Below are 20,735 nucleotides of genomic sequence, written 5' to 3'. Positions count from 1 at the left end.
CTCCGAATGTCCACTTGCATTTTCTACAGAAAGAGTGTTCAGAACTGCGCAATCAAAAGTATGGTTTAACTCTGTTAGCTTAATGAACATATCAGAAATAAGTTTCACACAATGCTTCTGTGTAGTTTTTATTTGAAGATATTATTTTTCCCAATATAGGCCTCTTAGCGCTCAGAATGTCCAATTGCAGATTCTACAGAAAGAGTGTTTCAGAAAGGCTCAATCAAAAGTAAGGTTCAACTCTGTTAGTTGAATGGACAGAACAGAAAGAAGTTTCATACAATGCTTCTGTGTAGTTTATATTTGAACATATTCTTTTTTCCACTATTACCCACTTAGCGCTACGAATGTCCAGTTGCATTTTCTACAGACAGAGTGTTTCAAAACTGCTCAATCAAAAGTATGGTTTAACTCTGTTAGCTGAATGCTCAGATCAGAAAGAAGTTTCACAGAATGCTTCTGTGTAGTTTATATTTGAATATATTCCTTTTTCCACTACTACTCTCTTAGCGCTCCAAATGTCCAGTTGCATTTTCTACAGAAAGAGAGTTCAGATCTGCTCAATCAAAAGTATGGTTTAACTCTGTTAGCTGAATGCACAGATCAGAAAGAAGTTTCACCGAATGATTCTGTGTAGTTTATATTTGGAGACATTCATTTTTCCACTATTACCCTCTTAGCGCTCAGAATCTCCACTTGCATTTTCTACAGAAAGAGTGTTTCAGAACGGCTCAATCAAAACGAAGGTTCAACTCTTTTAGTTGAACAAACAGAACAGAAAGAAGTTTCACACAATACTTCTGTGTAGTTTTTATTTGTAGACATTCTTTTTCCCAATATAGGCCTCTTAGCGCTCAGAATGTCCAATTGCAGTTTCTACAGAAAGAGTGTTTCAGAACGGCTCAATCAAAAGTAAGGTTCAACTCTGTTAGTTGAATTCACAGAACAGAAAGGAGTTTCATACAATGCTTCTGTGTAGTTTATATTTGAACATATTCTTTTTTCCACTATTACCCACTTAGCGCTACGAATGTCCAGTTGCATTTTCTACAGACAGAGTGTTTCAAAACTGCTCAATCAAAAGTATGGTTTAACTCTGTTAGCTGAATGCTCAGATCAGAAAGAAGTTTCACAGAATGCTTCTGTGTAGTTTATATTTGAATATATTCCTTTTTCCACTACTACGCTCTTAGCGCTCCAAATGTCCAGTTGCATTTTCTACAGAAAGAGTGTTCAGATCTGCTCAATCAAAAGTATGGTTTAACTCTGTTAGCTGAATGCACAGATCAGAAAGAAGTTTCACCGAATGATTCTGTGTAGTTTATATTTGAAGACATTCCTTTTTCCACTATTACCCTCTTAGCGCTCCGAATCTCCACTTGCATTTTCTACAAAAAGAGTGTTTCATAACTGCTCAATCAAAAATATGTTTTATCTCTGTTAACTGAATTTACAGATCAGAAATAAGTTTCACAGAATGCATCTGTGTAGTTTTTATTTGAAGATATTCTTTTTCCCAATGTAGGCCTCTTAGCGCTTAGCATGTCCAATTGCAGTTTCTACAGAAAGAGTGTTTCAGAACGGCTCAATCAAAAGTAAGGTTCAACTCTGTTAGTTGAATGCACAGAACAGAAAGAATTTTCACAGAATGCTACTGTGTAGTTTATATTTGAATATATTCCTTTTTCCACTATTACCCTCTTAGCACTCCGAATGTCCACTTGCATTTTCTACAGAAAGAGTGTTCAGAACTGCGCAATCAAAAGTATGGTTTAACTCTGTTAGCTTAATGAACATATCAGAAATAAGTTTCACACAATGCTTCTGTGTAGTTTATATTTGAATATATTCCTTTTTCCACTACTACTCTCTTAGCGCTCCAAATGTCCAGTTGCATTTTCTACAGAAAGAGAGTTCAGATCTGCTCAATCAAAAGTATGGTTTAACTCTGTTAGCTGAATGCACAGATCAGAAAGAAGTTTCACCGAATGATTCTGTGTAGTTTATATTTGGAGACATTCATTTTTCCACTATTACCCTCTTAGCGCTCAGAATCTCCACTTGCATTTTCTACAGAAAGAGTGTTTCAGAACGGCTCAATCAAAACGAAGGTTCAACTCTTTTAGTTGAACAAACAGAACAGAAAGAAGTTTCACACAATACTTCTGTGTAGTTTTTATTTGTAGACATTCTTTTTCCCAATATAGGCCTCTTAGCGCTCAGAATGTCCAATTGCAGTTTCTACAGAAAGACTGTTTCAGAACGGCTCAATCAAAAGTAAGGTTCAACTCTGTTAGTTGAATGCACAGAACAGAAAGAAGTTTCATACAATGCTTCTGTGTAGTTTATATTTGAACATATTCTTTTTTCCACTATTACCCACTTAGCGCTACGAATGTCCAGTTGCATTTTCTACAGACAGAGTGTTTCAAAACTGCTCAATCAAAAGTATGGTTTAACTCTGTTAGCTGAATGCTCAGATCAGAAAGAAGTTTCACAGAATGCTTCTGTGTAGTTTATATTTGAACATATTCTTTTTTCCACTATTACCCACTTAGCGCTACGAATGTCCAGTTGCATTTTCTACAGACAGAGTGTTTCAAAACTGCTCAATCAAAAGTATGGTTTAACTCTGTTAGCTGAATGCTCAGATCAGAAAGAAGTTTCACAGAATGCTTCTGTGTAGTTTATATTTGAATATATTCCTTTTTCCACTACTACGCTCTTAGCGCTCCAAATGTCCAGTTGCATTTTCTACAGAAAGAGTGTTCAGATCTGCTCAATCAAAAGTATGGTTTAACTCTGTTAGCTGAATGCACAGATCAGAAAGAAGTTTCACCGAATGATTCTGTGTAGTTTATATTTGAAGACATTCCTTTTTCCACTATTACCCTCTTAGCGCTCCGAATCTCCACTTGCATTTTCTACAAAAAGAGTGTTTCATAACTGCTCAATCAAAAATATGTTTTATCTCTGTTAACTGAATTTACAGATCAGAAATAAGTTTCACAGAATGCATCTGTGTAGTTTTTATTTGAAGATATTCTTTTTCCCAATGTAGGCCTCTTAGCGCTTAGCATGTCCAATTGCAGTTTCTACAGAAAGAGTGTTTCAGAACGGCTCAATCAAAAGTAAGGTTCAACTCTGTTAGTTGAATGCACAGAACAGAAAGAATTTTCACAGAATGCTACTGTGTAGTTTATATTTGAATATATTCCTTTTTCCACTATTACCCTCTTAGCGCTCCGAATGTCCACTTGCATTTTCTACAGAAAGAGTGTTCAGAACTGCGCAATCAAAAGTATGGTTTAACTCTGTTAGCTTAATGAACATATCAGAAATAAGTTTCACACAATGCTTCTGTGTAGTTTTTATTTGAAGATATTATTTTTCCCAATAGAGGCCTCTTAGCGCTCAGAATGTCCTATTGCAGTTTCTACAGAAAGAGTGTTTCAGAAAGGCTCAATCAAAAGTAAGGTTCAACTCTGTTAGTTGAATGGACAGAACAGAAAGAAGTTTCATACAATGCTTCTGTGTAGTTTATATTTGAACATATTCTTTTTTCCACTATTACCCACTTAGCGCTACGAATGTCCAGTTGCATTTTCTACAGACAGAGTGTTTCAAAACTGCTCAATCAAAAGTATGGTTTAACTCTGTTAGCTGAATGCTCAGATCAGAAAGAAGTTTCACAGAATGCTTCTGTGTAGTTTATATTTGAATATATTCCTTTTTCCACTACTACTCTCTTAGCGCTCCAAATGTCCAGTTGCATTTTCTACAGAAAGAGAGTTCAGATCTGCTCAATCAAAAGTATGGTTTAACTCTGTTAGCTGAATGCACAGATCAGAAAGAAGTTTCACCGAATGATTCTGTGTAGTTTATATTTGGAGACATTCATTTTTCCACTATTACCCTCTTAGCGCTCAGAATCTCCACTTGCATTTTCTACAGAAAGAGTGTTTCAGAACGGCTCAATCAAAACGAAGGTTCAACTCTTTTAGTTGAACAAACAGAACAGAAAGAAGTTTCACACAATACTTCTGTGTAGTTTTTATTTGTAGACATTCTTTTTCCCAATATAGGCCTCTTAGCGCTCAGAATGTCCAATTGCAGTTTCTACAGAAAGAGTGTTTCAGAACGGCTCAATCAAAAGTAAGGTTCAACTCTGTTAGTTGAATTCACAGAACAGAAAGGAGTTTCATACAATGCTTCTGTGTAGTTTATATTTGAACATATTCTTTTTTCCACTATTACCCACTTAGCGCTACGAATGTCCAGTTGCATTTTCTACAGACAGAGTGTTTCAAAACTGCTCAATCAAAAGTATGGTTTAACTCTGTTAGCTGAATGCTCAGATCAGAAAGAAGTTTCACAGAATGCTTCTGTGTAGTTTATATTTGAATATATTCCTTTTTCCACTACTACGCTCTTAGCGCTCCAAATGTCCAGTTGCATTTTCTACAGAAAGAGTGTTCAGATCTGCTCAATCAAAAGTATGGTTTAACTCTGTTAGCTGAATGCACAGATCAGAAAGAAGTTTCACCGAATGATTCTGTGTAGTTTATATTTGAAGACATTCCTTTTTCCACTATTACCCTCTTAGCGCTCCGAATCTCCACTTGCATTTTCTACAAAAAGAGTGTTTCATAACTGCTCAATCAAAAATAAGTTTTATCTCTGTTAACTGAATTTACAGATCAGAAATAAGTTTCACAGAATGCATCTGTGTAGTTTTTATTTGAAGATATTCTTTTTCCCAATGTAGGCCTCTTAGCGCTTAGCATGTCCAATTGCAGTTTCTACAGAAAGAGTGTTTCAGAACGGCTCAATCAAAAGTAAGGTTCAACTCTGTTAGTTGAATGCACAGAACAGAAAGAATTTTCACAGAATGCTACTGTGTAGTTTATATTTGAATATATTCCTTTTTCCACTATTACCCTCTTAGCGCTCCGAATGTCCACTTGCATTTTCTACAGAAAGAGTGTTCAGAACTGCGCAATCAAAAGTATGGTTTAACTCTGTTAGCTTAATGAACATATCAGAAATAAGTTTCACACAATGCTTCTGTGTAGTTTATATTTGAATATATTCCTTTTTCCACTACTACTCTCTTAGCGCTCCAAATGTCCAGTTGCATTTTCTACAGAAAGAGAGTTCAGATCTGCTCAATCAAAAGTATGGTTTAACTCTGTTAGCTGAATGCACAGATCAGAAAGAAGTTTCACCGAATGATTCTGTGTAGTTTATATTTGGAGACATTCATTTTTCCACTATTACCCTCTTAGCGCTCAGAATCTCCACTTGCATTTTCTACAGAAAGAGTGTTTCAGAACGGCTCAATCAAAACGAAGGTTCAACTCTTTTAGTTGAACAAACAGAACAGAAAGAAGTTTCACACAATACTTCTGTGTAGTTTTTATTTGTAGACATTCTTTTTCCCAATATAGGCCTCTTAGCGCTCAGAATGTCCAATTGCAGTTTCTACAGAAAGAGTGTTTCAGAACGGCTCAATCAAAAGTAAGGTTCAACTCTGTTAGTTGAATGCACAGAACAGAAAGAAGTTTCATACAATGCTTCTGTGTAGTTTATATTTGAACATATTCTTTTTTCCACTATTACCCACTTAGCGCTACGAATGTCCAGTTGCATTTTCTACAGACAGAGTGTTTCAAAACTGCTCAATCAAAAGTATGGTTTAACTCTGTTAGCTGAATGCTCAGATCAGAAAGAAGTTTCACAGAATGCTTCTGTGTAGTTTATATTTGAACATATTCTTTTTTCCACTATTACCCACTTAGCGCTACGAATGTCCAGTTGCATTTTCTACAGACAGAGTGTTTCAAAACTGCTCAATCAAAAGTATGGTTTAACTCTGTTAGCTGAATGCTCAGATCAGAAAGAAGTTTCACAGAATGCTTCTGTGTAGTTTATATTTGAATATATTCCTTTTTCCACTACTACGCTCTTAGCGCTCCAAATGTCCAGTTGCATTTTCTACAGAAAGAGTGTTCAGATCTGCTCAATCAAAAGTATGGTTTAACTCTGTTAGCTGAATGCACAGATCAGAAAGAAGTTTCACCGAATGATTCTGTGTAGTTTATATTTGAAGACATTCCTTTTTCCACTATTACCCTCTTAGCGCTCCGAATCTCCACTTGCATTTTCTACAAAAAGAGTGTTTCATAACTGCTCAATCAAAAATATGTTTTATCTCTGTTAACTGAATTTACAGATCAGAAATAAGTTTCACAGAATGCATCTGTGTAGTTTTTATTTGAAGATATTCTTTTTCCCAATGTAGGCCTCTTAGCGCTTAGCATGTCCAATTGCAGTTTCTACAGAAAGAGTGTTTCAGAACGGCTCAATCAAAAGTAAGGTTCAACTCTGTTAGTTGAATGCACAGAACAGAAAGAATTTTCACAGAATGCTACTGTGTAGTTTATATTTGAATATATTCCTTTTTCCACTATTACGCTCTTAGCGCTCCGAATGTCCACTTGCATTTTCTACAGAAAGAGTGTTCAGAACTGCGCAATCAAAAGTATGGTTTAACTCTGTTAGCTTAATGAACATATCAGAAATAAGTTTCACACAATGCTTCTGTGTAGTTTTTATTTGAAGATATTATTTTTCCCAATAGAGGCCTCTTAGCGCTCAGAATGTCCTATTGCAGTTTCTACAGAAAGAGTGTTTCAGAAAGGCTCAATCAAAAGTAAGGTTCAACTCTGTTAGTTGAATGGACAGAACAGAAAGAAGTTTCATACAATGCTTCTGTGTAGTTTATATTTGAACATATTCTTTTTTCCACTAATACCCACTTAGCGCTACGAATGTCCAGTTGCATTTTCTACAGACAGAGTGTTTCAAAACTGCTCAATCAAAAGTATGGTTTAACTCTGTTAGCTGAATGCTCAGATCAGAAAGAAGTTTCACAGAATGCTTCTCTGTAGTTTATATTTGAATATATTCCTTTTTCAACTACTACTCTCTTAGCGCTCCAAATGTCCAGTTGCATTTTCTACAGAAAGAGAGTTCAGATCTGCTCAATCAAAAGTATGGTTTAACTCTGTTAGCTGAATGCACAGATCAGAAAGAAGTTTCACCGAATGATTCTGTGTAGTTTATATTTGGAGACATTCATTTTTCCACTATTACCCTCTTAGCGCTCAGAATCTCCACTTGCATTTTCTACAGAAAGAGTGTTTCAGAACGGCTCAATCAAAACGAAGGTTCAACTCTTTTAGTTGAACAAACAGAACAGAAAGAAGTTTCACACAATACTTCTGTGTAGTTTTTATTTGAAGATATTATTTTTCCCAATAGAGGCCTCTTAGCACTCAGAATGTCCAATTGCAGTTTCTACAGAAAGAGTGTTTCAGAAAGGCTCAATCAAAAGTAAGGTTCAACTCTGTTAGTTGAATGCACAGAACAGAAAGAAGTTTCATACAATGCTTCTGTGTAGTTTATATTTGAACATATTCTTTTTTCCACTATTACCCACTTAGCGCTACGAATGTCCAGTTGCATTTTCTACAGACAGAGTGTTTCAAAACTGCTCAATCAAAAGTATGGTTTAAATCTGTTCGCTGAATGCTCAGATCAGAAAGAAGTTTCACAGAATGCTTCTGTGTAGTTTATATTTGAATACATTCCTTTTTCCACTACTACTCTCTTAGCGCTCCAAATGTCCAGTTGCATTTTCTACAGAAAGAGAGTTCAGATCTGCTCAATCAAAAGTATGGTTTAACTCTGTTAGCTGAATGCACAGATCAGAAAGAAGTTTCACCGAATGATTCTGTGTAGTTCATATTTGGAGACATTCCTTTTTCCACTATTACCCTCTTAGCGCTCCGAATCTCCACTTGCATTTTCTACAGAAAGAGAGTTTCAGAACGGCTCAATCAAAACTAAGGTTCAACTCTTTTAGTTGAACAAACAGAACAGAAAGAAGTTTCACACAATTCTTCTGTGTAGTTTTTATTTGTAGACATTCTTTTTCCCAATATAGGCCTCTTAGCGCTCAGAATGTCCAATTGCATTTTCTACAGAAAGAGTGTTTCAGAACGGCTCAATCAAAAGTAAGGTTCAACTCTGTTAGTTGAATGCACAGAACAGAAAGAAGTTTCATAAAATGCTTCTGTGTAGTTTATATTTGAACATATTCTTTTTTCCACTATTACCCACTTAGCGCTACGAATGTCCAGTTGCATTTTCTACAGACAGAGTGTTTCAAAACTGCTCAATCAAAAGTATGGTTTAACTCTGTTAGCTGAATGCTCAGATCAGAAAGAAGTTTCACAGAATGCTTCTGTGTAGTTTATATTTGAATATATTCCTTTTTCCACTACTACGCTCTTAGCGCTCCAAATATCCAGTTGCATTTTCTACAGAAATAGTGTTCAGATCTGCTCAATCAAAAGTATGGTTTAACTCTGTTAGCTGAATGCACAGATCAGAAAGAAGTTTCACCGAATGATTCTGTGTAGTTTATATTTGAAGACATTCCTTTTTCCACTATTACCCTCTTAGCGCTCCGAATCTCCACTTGCATTTTCTACAAAAAGAGTGTTTCATAACTGCTCAATCAAAAATATGTTTTATCTCTGTTAACTGAATTTACAGATCAGAAATAAGTTTCACAGAATGCATCTGTGTAGTTTTTATTTGAAGATATTCTTTTTCAAAATGTAGGCCTCTTAGCGCTTAGCATGTCCAATTGCAGTTTCTACAGAAAGAGTGTTTCAGAACGGCTCAATCAAAAGTAAGGTTCAACTCTGTTAGTTGAATGCACAGAACAGAAAGTATTTTCACAGAATGCTACTGTGTAGTTTATATTTGAATATATTCCTTTTTCCACTATTACCCTCTTAGCGCTCCGAATGTCCACTTGCATTTTCTACAGAAAGAGTGTTCAGAACTGCGCAATCTAAAGTATGGTTTAAATCTGTTAGCTTAATTAACATATCAGAAATAAGTTTCACACAATGCTTCTGTGTAGCTTTTATTTGAAGATATTATTTTTCCCAATATAGGCCTCTTAGCGCTCAGAATGTCCAATTGCAGTTTCTACAGAAAGAGTGTTTCAGAAAGGTTGAATCAATGTAAGGTTCAACTCTGTTAGTTGAATGCACAGAACAGAAAGAAGTTTCATACAATGCTTCTGTGTAGTTTATATTTGAACATATTCTTTTTTCCACTATTACCCACTTAGCGCTACGAATGTCCAGTTGCATTTTCTACAGACAGAGTGTTTCAAAACTGCTCAATCAAAAGTATGGTTTAACTCTGTTAGCTGAATGCTCAGATCAGAAAGAAGTTTCACAGAATGCTTCTGTGTAGTTTATATTTGAATATATTCTTTTTTCCACTACTACTCTCTTAGCGCTCCAAATGTCCAGTTGCATTTTCTACAGAAAGAGAGTTCAGATCTGCTCAATCAAAAGTATGGTTTAACTCGGTTAGCTGAATGCACAGATCAGAAAGAAGTTTCACCGAATGATTCTGTGTAGTTTATATTTGGAGACATTCCTTTTTCCACTATTACCCTCTTAGCGCTCCGAATCTCCACTTTCATTTTCTACAGAAAGAGTGTTTCAGAACGGCTCAATGAAAACTAAGGTTCAACTCTTTTAGTTGAACAAACAGAACAGAAAGAAGTTTCACACAATTCTTCTGTGTAGTTTTTATTTGTAGACATTCTTTTTCCCAATATAGGCCTCTTAGCGCTCAGAATGTCCAATTTCAGTTTCTACAGAAAGAGTGTTTCAGAACGGCTCAATCAAAAGTAAGGTTCAACTCTGTTAGTTGAATGCACAGAACAGAAAGAAGTTTGATACAATGCTTCTGTGTAGTTTATATTTGAACATATTCTTTTTTCCACTATTACCCACTTAGCGCTACGAATGTCCAGTTGCATTTTCTACAGACAGAGTGTTTCAAAACTGCTCAATCAAAAGTATGGTTTAAATCTGTTAGCTGAATGCTCAGATCAGAAAAAAGTTTCATAGAATGCTTCTGTGTAGTTTATATTTGAATATATTCCTTTTTCCACTACTACGCTCTTAGCGCTCCAAATGTCCAGTTGCATTTTCTACAGAAAGAGTGTTCAGATCTGCTCAATCAAAAGTATGGTTTAACTCTGTTAGCTGAATGCACAGATCAGAAAGAAGTTTCACCGAATGATTCTGTGTAGTTTATATTTGAAGACATTCCTTTTTCCACTATTACCCTCTTAGCGCTCCGAATCTCCACTTGCATTTTCTACAAAAAGAGTGTTTCATAACTGCTCAATCAAAAATATGTTTTATCTCTGTTAACTGAATTTACAGATCAGAAATAAGTTTCACAGAATGCATCTGTGTAGTTTATATTTGAAGATATTCTTTTTCCCAATGTAGGCCTCTTAGCGCTTAGCATGTCCAATTGCAGTTTCTTCAGAAAGAGTGTTTCAGAACGGCTCAATCAAAAGTAAGGTTCAACTCTGTTAGTTGAATGCACAGAACAGAAAGAATTTTCACAGAATGCTACTGTGTAGTTTATATTTGAATATATTCCTTTTTCCACTATTACCCTCTTAGCGCTCCGAATGTCCACTTGCATTTTCTACAGAAAGAGTGTTCAGAACTGCGCAATCAAATGTATGGTTTAACTCTGTTAGCTTAATGAACATATCAGAAATAAGTTTCACACAATGCTTCTGTGTAGTTTTTATTTGAAGATATTATTTTTCCCAATAGAGGCCTCTTAGCGCTCAGAATGTCCAATTGCATTTTCTACAGAAAGAGTGTTTCAGAAAGGCTCAATCAAAAGTAAGGTTCAACTCTGTTAGTTGAATGCACAGAACAGAAAGTAGTTTCATACAATGCTTCTGTGTAGTTTATATTTGAACATATTCTTTTTTCCACTATTACCCACTTAGCGCTACGAATGTCCAGTTGCATTTTCTACAGACAGAGTGTTTCAAATCTGTTCAATCAAAAGTATGGTTTAACTCTGTTAGCTGAATGCTCAGATCAGAAAGAAGTTTCACAGAATGCTTCTGTGTAGTTTATATTTGAATATATTCCTTTTTCCACTACTACTCTCTTAGCGCTCCAAATGTCCAGTTGCATTTTCTACAGAAAGAGTGTTCAGATCTGCTCAATCAAAAGTATGGTTTAACTCTGTTAGCTGAATGCACAGATCAGAAAGAAGTTTCACAGAATGATTCTGTGTAGTTTATATTTGGAGACATTCCTTTTTCCACTATTACCCTCTTAGCGCTCCGAATCTCCACTTGCATTTTCTACAGAAAGTGTGTTTCAGAACGGCTCAATCAAAACTAAGGTTCAACTCTTTTAGTTGAACAAACAGAACAGAAAGAAGTTTCACACAATTCTTCTGTGTAGTTTTTATTTGTAGACATTCTTTTTCCCAATATAGGCCTCTTAGCGCTCAGAATGTCCAATTGCAGTTTCTACAGAAAGAGTGTTTCAGAACGGCTCAATCAAAAGTAAGGTTCAACTCTGTTAGTTGAATGCACAGAACAGAAAGAAGTTTCATACAATGCTTCTGTGTAGTTTATATTTGAACATATTCTTTTTTCCACTATTACCCACTTAGCGCTATGAATGTCCAGTTGCATTTTCTACAGACAGAGTGTTTCAAAACTGCTCAAACAAAAGTATGGTTTAACTCTGTTAGCTGAATGCTCAGATAAGAAAGAAGTTTCACAGAATGCTTCTGTGTAGTTTATATTTGAATATATTCCTTTTTCCACTACTACGCTCTTAGCGCTCCAAATGTCCAGTTGCATTTTCTACAGAAAGAGTGTTCAGATCTGCTCAATCAAAAGTATGGTTTAACTCTGTTAGCTGAATGCACAGATCAGAAAGAAGTTTCACCGAATGATTCTGTGTAGTTTATATTTGAAGACATTCCTTTTTCCACTATTACCCTCTTAGCGCTCCGAATCTCCACTTGCATTTTCTACAAAAAGAGTGTTTCATAACTGCTCAATCAAAAATATGTTTTATCTCTGTTAACTGAATTTACAGATCAGAAATAAGTTTCACAGAATGCATCTGTGTAGTTTTCATTTGAAGATATTCTTTTTCCCAATGTAGGCCTCTTAGCGCTTAGCATGTCCAATTGCAGTTTCTACAGAAAGAGTGTTTCAGAACGGCTCAATCAAAAGTAAGGTTCAACTCTGTTAGTTGAATGCACAGAACAGAAAGAATTTTCACAGAATGCTACTGTGTAGTTTATATTTGAATATATTCCTTTTTCCACTATTACCCTCTTAGCGCTCCGAATGTCCACTTGCATTTTCTACAGAAAGAGTGTTCAGAACTGCGCAATCAAAAGTATGGTTTAACTCTGTTAGCTTAATGAACATATCAGAAATAAGTTTCACACAATGGTTCTGTGTAGTTTTTATTTGAAGATATTTTTTTTCCCAATATAGGCCTCTTAGCGCTCAGAATGTCCAATTGCATTTTCTACAGAAAGAGTGTTTCAGAAAGGCTCAATCAAAAGTAAGGTTCAACTCTGTTAGTTGAATGCACAGAACAGAAAGTAGTTTTATACACTGCTTCTGTGTAGTTTATATTTGAACATATTCTTTTTTCCACAATTACCCACTTAGCGCTACGAATGTCCAGTTGCATTTTCTACAGACAGGGTGTTTCAAAACTGCTCAATCAAAAATATGGTTTAACTCTGTTAGCTGAATTCTCAGATCAGAAAGAAGTTTCACAGAATCCTTCTGTGTAGTTTATATTTGAATATATTCCTTTTTCCACTACTACTCTCTTAGCGCTCCAAATGTCCAGTTGCATTTTCTACAGAAAGAGAGTTCAGATCTGCTCAATCAAAAGTATGGTTTAACTCTGTTAGCTGAATGCACAGATCAGAAAGAAGTTTCACCGAATGATTCTGTGTAGTTTATATTTGGAGACATTCCTTTTTCCACTATTACCCTCTTATTGCTCCGAATCTCCACTTGCATTTTCTACAGAAAGAGTGTTTCAGAACGGCTCAATGAAAACTAAGGTTCAACTCTTTTAGTTGAACAAACAGAACAGAAAGAAGTTTCACACAATTCTTCTGTGTAGTTTTTATTTGTAGACATTCTTTTGCCCAATATATGCCTCTTAGCGCTCAGAATGTCCAATTGCAGTTTCTACAGAAAGAGTGTTTCAGAACGGCTCAATCAAAAGTAAGGTTCAACTCTGTTAGTTGAATGCACAGAACAGAAAGAAGTTTCATACAATGCTTCTGTGTAGTTTATATTTGAACATATTCTTTTTTCCACTCTTACCCACTTAGCGCTACGAATGTCCAGTTGCATTTTCTACAGACAGAGTGTTTCAAAACTGCTCAATCAAAAGTATGGTTTAACTCTGTTAGCTGAATGCTCAGATCAGAAAGAAGTTTCACAGAATGCTTCTGTGTAGTTTATATTTGAATATATTCCTTTTTCCACTACTACGCTCTTAGCGCTCCAAATGTCCAGTTGCATTTTCTACCGAAAGAGTGTTCAGATCTGCTCAATCAAAAGTATGGTTTAACTCTGTTAGCTGAATGCACAGATCAGAAAGAAGTTTCACCGAATGATTCTGTGTAGTTTATATTTGAAGACATTCCTTTTTCCACTATTACCCTCTTAGCGCTCCGAATCTCCACTTGCATTTTCTACAAAAAGAGTGTTTCATAACTGCTCAATCAAAAATATGTTTTATCTCTGTTAACTGAATGTACAGATCAGAAATAAGTTTCACAGAATGAATCTGTGTAGTTTATATTTGAAGATATTCTTTTTCCCAATGTAGGCCTCTTAGCCCTTAGCATGTCCAATTGCAGTTTCTTCAGAAAGAGTGTTTCAGAACGGCTCAATCAAAAGTAAGGTTCAACTCTGTTAGTTGAATGCACAGAACAAAAAGAATTTTCACTGAATGCTACTGTGTAGTTTATATTTGAATATATTCCTTTTTCCACTATTACCCTCTTAGCGCTCCGAATGTCCACTTGCATTTTCTACAGAAAGAGTGTTCAGAACTGCGCAATCAAATGTATGGTTTAACTCTGTTAGCTTAATGAACATATCAGAAATAAGTTTCACACAATGCTTCTGTGTAGTTTTTATTTGAAGATATTATTTTTCCCAATAGAGGCCTCTTAGCGCTCAGAATGTCCAATTGCATTTTCTACAGAAAGAGTGTTTCAGAAAGGCTCAATCAAAAGTAAGGTTCAACTCTGTTAGTTGAATGCACAGAACAGAAAGAAGTTTCATACAATGCTTCTGTGTAGTTTATATTTGAACATATTCTTTTTTCCACTATTACCCACTTAACGCTACGAATGTCCAGTTGCATTTTCTACAGACAGAGTGTTTCAAATCTGTTCAATCAAAAGTATGGTTTAACTCTGTTAGCTGAATGCTCAGATCAGAAAGAAGTTTCACAGAATGCTTCTGTGTAGTTTATATTTGAATATATTCCTTTTTCTACTACTACTCTCTTAGCGCTCCAAATGTCCAGTTGCATTTTCTACAGAAAGAGTGTTCAGATCTGCTCAATCAAAAGTATGGTTTAACTCTGTTAGCTGAATGCACAGATCAGAAAGAAGTTTCACAGAATGATTCTGTGTAGTTTATATTTGGAGACATTCCTTTTTCCACTATTACCCTCTTAGCGCTCCGAATCTCCACTTGCATTTTCTACAGAAAGTGTGTTTCAGAACGGCTCAATCAAAACTAAGGTTCAACTCTTTTAGTTGAACAAACAGAACAGAAAGAAGTTTCACACAATTCTTCTGTGTAGTTTTTATTTGTAGACATTCTTTTTCCCAATATAGGCCTCTTAGCGCTCAGAATGTCCAATTGCAGTTTCTACAGAAAGAGTGTTTCAGAACGGCTCAATCAAAAGTAAGGTTCAACTCTGTTAGTTGAATGCACAGAACAGAAAGAAGTTTCATACAATGCTTCTGTGTAGTTTATATTTGAACATATTCTTTTTTCCACTATTACCCACTTAGCGCTACGAATGTCCAGTTGCATTTTCTACAGACAGAGTGTTTCAAAACTGCTCAAACAAAAGTATGGTTTAACTCTGTTAGCTGAATGCTCAGATAAGAAAGAAGTTTCACAGAATGCTTCTGTGTAGTTTATATTTGAATATATTCCTTTTTCCACTACTACGCTCTTAGCGCTCCAAATGTCCAGTTGCATTTTCTACAGAAAGAGTGTTCAGATCTGCTCAATCAAAAGTATGGTTTAACTCTGTTAGCTGAATGCACAGATCAGAAAGAAGTTTCACCGAATGATTCTGTGTAGTTTATATTTGAAGACATTCCTTTTTCCACTATTACCCTCTTAGCGCTCCGAATCTCCACTTGCATTTTCTACAAAAAGAGTGTTTCATAACTGCTCAATCAAAAATATGTTTTATCTCTGTTAACTGAATTTACAGATCAGAAATAAGTTTCACAGAATGCATCTGTGTAGTTTTCATTTGAAGATATTCTTTTTCCCAATGTAGGCCTCTTAGCGCTTAGCATGTCCAATTGCAGTTTCTACAGAAAGAGTGTTTCAGAACGGCTCAATCAAAAGTAAGGTTCAACTCTGTTAGTTGAATGCACAGAACAGAAAGAATTTTCACAGAATGCTACTGTGTAGTTTATATTTGAATATATTCCTTTTTCCACTATTACCCTCTTAGCGCTCCGAATGTCCACTTGCATTTTCTACAGAAAGAGTGTTCAGAACTGCGCAATCAAAAGTATGGTTTAACTCTGTTAGCTTAATGAACATATCAGAAATAAGTTTCACACAATGGTTCTGTGTAGTTTTTATTTGAAGATATTATTTTTCCCAATAGAGGCCTCTTAGCGCTCAGAATGTCCAATTGCATTTTCTACAGAAAGAGTGTTTCAGAAAGGCTCAATCAAAAGTAAGGTTCAACTCTGTTAGTTGAATGCACAGAACAGAAAGTAGTTTTATACACTGCTTCTGTGTAGTTTATATTTGAACATATTCTTTTTTCCACAATTACCCACTTAGCGCTACGAATGTCCAGTTGCATTTTCTACAGACAGAGTGTTTCAAAACTGCTCAATCAAAGATATGGTTTAACTCTGTTAGCTGAATTCTCAGATCAGAAAGAAGTTTCACAGAATCCTTCTGTGTAGTTTATATTTGAATATTTTCCTTTTTCCACTACTACTCTCTTAGCGCTCCAAATGTCCAGTTGCATTTTCTACAGAAAGAGAGTTCAGATCTGCTCAATCAAAAGTATGGTTTAACTCTGTTAGCTGAATGCACAGATCAGAAAGAAGTTTCACCGAATGATTCTGTGTAGTTTATATTTGGAGACATTCCTTTTTCCACTATTACCCTCTTATTGCTCCGAATCTCCACTTGCATTTTCTACAGAAAGAGTGTTTCAGAACGGCTCAATGAAAACTAAGGTTCAACTCTTTTAGTTGAACAAACAGAACAGAAAGAAGTTTCACAAAATTCTTCTGTGTAGTTTTTATTTGTAGACATTCTTTTGCCCAATATATGCCTCTTAGCGCTCAGAATGTCCAATTGCAGTTTCTACAGAAAGAGTGTTTCAGAACGGCTCAATCAAAAGTAAGGTTCAACTCTGTTAGTTGAATGCACAGAACAGAAAGAAGTTTCATACAATGCTTCTGTGTAGTTTATATTTGAACATATTCTTTTTTCCACTCTTACCCACTTAGCGCTACGAATGTCCAGTTGCATTTTCTACAGACAGAGTGTTTCAAAACTGCTCAATCAAAAGTATGGTTTAACTCTGTTAGCTGAATGCTTAGATCAGAAAGAAGTTTCACAGAATGCTTCTGTGTAGTTTATATTTGAATATATTCCTTTTTCCACTACTACGCTCTTAGCGCTCCAAATGTCCAGTTGCATTTTCTACAGAAAGAGTGTTCAGATCTGCTCAATCAAAAGTATGGTTTAACTCTGTTAGCTGAATGCACAGATCAGAAAGAAGTTTCACCGAATGATTCTGTGTAGTTTATATTTGAAGACATTCCTTTTTCCACTATTACCCTCTTAGCGCTCCGAATCTCCACTTGCATTTTCTACAAAAAGAGTGTTTCATAACTGCTCAATCAAAAATATGTTTTATCTCTGTTAACTGAATGTACAGATCAGAAATAATTTTCACAGAATTAATCTGTGTAGTTTATATTTGAAGATATTCTTTTTCCCAATGTAGGCCTCTTAGCGCTTAGCATGTCCAATTGCAGTTTCTTCAGAAAGAGTGTTTCAGAACGGCTCAATCAAAAGTAAGGTTCAACTCTGTTAGTTGAATGCACAGAACAAAAAGAATTTTCACTGAATGCTACTGTGTAGTTTATATTTGAATATATTCCTTTTTCCACTATTACCCTCTTAGCGCTCCGAATGTCCACTTGCATTTTCTACAGAAAGAGTGTTCAGAACTGCGCAATCAAATGTATGGTTTAACTCTGTTAGCTTAATGAACATATCAGAAATAAGTTTCACACAATGCTTCTGTGTAGTTTTTATTTGAAGATATTATTTTTCCCAATAGAGGCCTCTTAGCGCTCAGAATGTCCAATTGCATTTTCTACAGAAAGAGTGTTTCAGAAAGGCTCAATCAAAAGTAAGGTTCAACTCTGTTAGTTGAATGCACAGAACAGAAAGAAGTTTCATACAATGCTTCTGTGTAGTTTATATTTGAACATATTGTTTTTTCCACTATTACCCACTTAGCGCTACGAATGTCCAGTTGCATTTTCTACAGACAGAGTGTTTCAAATCTGTTCAATCAAAAGTATGGTTTAACTCTGTTAGCTGAATAATCAGATCAGAAAGAAGTTTCACAGAATGCTTCTGTGTAGTTTATATTTGAATATATTCCTTTTTCCACTACTACTCTCTTAGCGCTCCAAATGTCCAGTTGCATTTTCTACAGAAAGAGTGTTCAGATCTGCTCAATCAAAAGTATGGTTTAACTCTGTTAGCTGAATGCACAGATCAGAAAGAAGATTCACAGAATGATTCTGTGTAGTTTATATTTGGAGACATTCCTTTTTCCACTATTACCCTCTTAGCGCTCCGAATCTCCACTTGCATTTTCTACAGAAAGTGTGTTTCAGAACGGCTCAATCAAAACTAAGGTTCAACTCTTTTAGTTGAACAAACAGAACAGAAAGAAGTTTCACACAATTCTTCTGTGTAGTTTTTATTTGTAGACATTCTTTTTCCCAATATAGGCCTCTTAGCGCTCAGAATGTCCAATTGCAGTTTCTACAGAAAGAGTGTTTCAGAACGGCTCAATCAAAAGTAAGGTTCAACTCTGTTAGTTGAATGCACAGAACAGAAAGAAGTTTCATACAATGCTTCTGTGTAGTTTATATTTGAACATATTCTTTTTTCCACTATTACCCACTTAGCGCTACGAATGTCCAGTTGCATTTTCTACAGACAGAGTGTTTCAAAACTGCTCAAACAAAAGTATGGTTTAACTCTGTTAGCTGAATGCTCAGATCAGAAAGAAGTTTCACAGAATGCTTCTGTGTAGTTTATATTTGAATATATTCCTTTTTCCACTACTACGCTCTTAGCGCTCCAAATGTCCAGTTGCATTTTCTACAGAAAGAGTGTTCAGATCTGCTCAATCAAAAGTATGGTTTAACTCTGTTAGCTGAATGCACAGATCAGAAAGAAGTTTCACCGAATGATTCTGTGTAGTTTATATTTGAAGACATTCCTTTTTCCACTATTACCCTCTTAGCGCTCCGAATCTCCACTTGCATTTTCTACAAAAAGAGTGTTTCATAACTGCTCAATCAAAAATATGTTTTATCTCTGTTAACTGAATTTACAGATCAGAAATAAGTTTCACAGAATGCATCTGTGTAGTTTTCATTTGAAGATATTCTTTTTCCCAATGTAGGCCTCTTAGCGCTTAGCATGTCCAATTGCAGTTTCTACAGAAAGAGTGTTTCAGAACGGCTCAATCAAAAGTAAGGTTCAACTCTGTTAGTTGAATGCACAGAACAGAAAGAATTTTCACAGAATGCTACTGTGTAGTTTATATTTGAATATATTCCTTTTTCCACTATTACCCTCTTAGCGCTCCGAATGTCCACTTGCATTTTCTACAGAAAGAGTGTTCAGAACTGCGCAATCAAAAGTATGGTTTAACTCTGTTAGCTTAATGAACATATCAGAAATAAGTTTCACACAATGGTTCTGTGTAGTTTTTATTTGAAGATATTTTTTTTCCCAATATAGGCCTCTTAGCGCTCAGAATGTCCAATTGCAGTTTCTACAGAAAGAGTGTTTCAGAAAGGCTCAATCAAAAGTAAGGTTCAACTCTGTTAGTTGAATGCACAGAACAGAAAGTAGTTTTATACACTGCTTCTGTGTAGTTTATATTTGAACATATTCTTTTTTCCACAATTACCCACTTAGCGCTACGAATGTCCAGTTGCATTTGCTACAGACAGAGTGTTTCAAAACTGCTCAATCAAAAATATGGTTTAACTCTGTTAGCTGAATTCTCAGATCAGAAAGAAGTTTCACAGAATCCTTCTGTGTAGTTTATATTTGAATATATTCCTTTTTCCACTACTACTCTCTTAGCGCTCCAAATGTCCAGTTGCATTTTCTACAGAAAGAGAGTTCAGATCTGCTCAATCAAAAGTATGGTTTAACTCTGTTAGCTGAATGCACAGATCAGAAAGAAGTTTCACCGAATGATTCTGTGTAGTTTATATTTGGAGACATTCCTTTTTCCACTATTACCCTCTTAGCGCTCCGAATCTCCACTTGCATTTTCTACAGAAAGAGTGTTTCAGAACGGCTCAATGAAAACTAAGGTTCAACTCTTTTAGTTGAACAAACAGAACAGAAAGAAGTTTCACACAATTCTTCTGTGTAGTTTTTATTTGTAGACATTCTTTTTCCCAATATATGCCTCTTAGCGCTCAGAATGTCCAATTGCAGTTTCTACAGAAAGAGTGTTTCAGAACGGCTCAATCAAAAGTAAGGTTCAACTCTGTTAGTTGAATGCACAGAACAGAAAGAAGTTTCATACAATGCTTCTGTGTAGTTTATATTTGAACATATTCTTTTTTCCACTATTACCCACTTAGCGCTACGAATGTCCAGTTGCATTTTCTACAGACAGAGTGTTTCAAAACTGCTCAAACAAAAGTATGGTTTAACTCTGTTAGCTGAATGCTCAGATCAGAAAGAAGTTTCACAGAATGCTTCTGTGTAGTTTATATTTGAATATATTCCTTTTTCCACTACTACGCTCTTAGCGCTCCAAATGTCCAGTTGCATTTTCTACAGAAAGAGTGTTCAGATCTGCTCAATCAAAAGTATGGTTTAACTCTGTTAGCTGAATGCACAGATCAGAAAGAAGTTTCACCGAATGATTCTGTGTAGTTTATATTTGAAGACATTCCTTTTTCCACTATTACCCTCTTAGCGCTCCGAATCTCCACTTGCATTTTCTACAAAAAGAGTGTTTCATAACTGCTCAATCAAAAATATGTTTTATCTCTGTTAACTGAATTTACAGATCAGAAATAAGTTTCACAGAATGCATCTGTGTAGTTTTCATTTGAAGATATTCTTTTTCCCAATGTAGGCCTCTTAGCGCTTAGCATGTCCAATTGCAGTTTCTACAGAAAGAGTGTTTCAGAACGGCTCAATCAAAAGTAAGGTTCAACTCTGTTAGTTG

This window comes from Symphalangus syndactylus, chromosome 23, assembly GCF_028878055.3.
Source record: "Symphalangus syndactylus isolate Jambi chromosome 23, NHGRI_mSymSyn1-v2.1_pri, whole genome shotgun sequence".
In the NCBI taxonomy this organism is placed as follows: Eukaryota; Metazoa; Chordata; class Mammalia; order Primates; family Hylobatidae; genus Symphalangus; species Symphalangus syndactylus.
The sequence above is the reverse complement of the archived record's forward strand: the minus strand, read 5'-3'. Positions refer to the sequence as shown.